Genomic DNA, 1,678 nt, shown 5'->3' with positions numbered 1-1,678 from the left:
ACACAATGACAATAAAGCATCTCTCTATCCATCAGTCTGTTTTGCTGCATTTGTATTGATGCACTCATTTTGCTGAGGTTTGACAGTAGATGTAGTGAAAGGGGCAGGAGTCCACTGTAAATGAGAAAGATACCACAAGAAAAAACTTTCAAAAACTCAAAATTCTCACTACAGTGTTTGTTGTGATTCTGCTCACGTTTAAAATCACAGACCAAAAACTCAGGGAAGAACTCTGTGGTTTTGTAGGTGATCAGAGGGGATGTAGCTCAGTGGTAGAGCGCTTGCTTTGCATGTATGAGGTCCTGGGTTCAATCCCCAGCATCTCCACACTTTATATGACATGCTGGTCTGCAGAAAGATTGAAAACACTGAGCAGAAGATCTTAAATGCTGACTACCAAGGCGTGTCTCTGCAGAAATGTCTCGGGCCGTGTGGCACTGTAGTCTGGTTTATAAAGAATTGACTTTAGGATTATTACATCTTATTTTATTCACTGCTGAATTATACAGTTTTCTTCATTTTTGTGGTGAATGAAGGATAATGTTGTCTTTACTGACATCGGTCCTAAAGATCTGAAATCTACAAACTTAGGTAGCAAATTACTCATCACAGGGCCTAAAGATTCACTAGCTGGTTTTGCAATTAAAAAAACAGGTTGAATGAGGCACAAACTGCAAAGTCAAAGTCTCCACTGAGTGATCAGAGTATTGAAGGCACGGAAAAATCCTGATGAAAAATAATTTTGATGATTCTCAAATCAATATTTTTGAAATAGTGTATTTTCTACCTTCCTTTCCATTTATATACAATTTTTTTTAGAAGCGAAATTAACAAATATTTCCTTTTAACTTAATAGATCAAATGGTTACTATCATCATAACAAGCTAAATATCTCTCTATGAATTAGAAGACTGATTGAAATAAACATATTACCACATATATTAGAAGAAAAACTACACTTTACTGACTGATCAGAGTATGGAGGAGGCAGAGTAATCTTTATCAAAAACAGTTTTCTTCATTTCCAAAATAATATTTTAAAAATGCACAAAACTGTTACAAAAAATAAATTTCTAGAATTTGATAGTAATACTTAACAGAAAAATTGGCATCAGTTCTGTAAGTCTACTTACATTTCTTTGTAAAATGGGAGATATCTATCTATCTATCTACAAAATAATGTTCAAGATGTTAATAATTCAAAATTGCTGTATAGTAATTGAAAATAACCATCCATAAAATAGCCATAGCCTTAATTTCACATGATTTATCTCACCTTGAATTTTTGCGGTTTCACCTATTTATTAATTCTGCTTTAATTTATAACATATTTTAAAACTGATAAATATGTAAATGTATTTTTGCAAGTCATTTTATGTAAAACAAAAATTTAAAAAAAGTATCGACACGTGACACCAGATCTCTATTCTTCACCAGCTGATGCACTAATAATTATGATTGCACTAATTCCAATCCTTCTTCATCCCTGTTCAGAATCAGCTTCATCACTAGGACTTCTATTCATTTACTGCCCCCTTGTGGTCTAGCTGTGAATTACATCCAAACAGACAAACTGCTGGCTGCGTGGCGTCGAATTCAACATTTTACTCATTCAGAAAATCACCTCAGCTCTCCGTCTGTGGTTCATTTCCCCCCCATCCGATTGTTTTTTTATTGT

The 1,678-nt window shown here is 34.0% G+C and overlaps 1 non-coding gene across 1 annotated transcript; it reads left to right on the top strand.

Annotated features, from left to right (window-relative positions):
- The first annotated feature begins 255 nt into the window (after positions 1-255).
- On the top strand, positions 256-327 carry trnaa-ugc (transfer RNA alanine (anticodon UGC)). The gene has a single exon. It is a non-coding gene; the product is annotated as a tRNA-Ala (tRNA).
- Positions 328-1,678: the final 1,351 nt, after the last annotated feature.

Source organism: Acanthochromis polyacanthus, chromosome 4 (assembly GCF_021347895.1).
Source record: "Acanthochromis polyacanthus isolate Apoly-LR-REF ecotype Palm Island chromosome 4, KAUST_Apoly_ChrSc, whole genome shotgun sequence".
Classification (NCBI taxonomy): domain Eukaryota; kingdom Metazoa; phylum Chordata; class Actinopteri; family Pomacentridae; genus Acanthochromis; species Acanthochromis polyacanthus.
The sequence above is the reverse complement of the archived record's forward strand: the minus strand, read 5'-3'. Positions and strand labels throughout refer to the sequence as shown.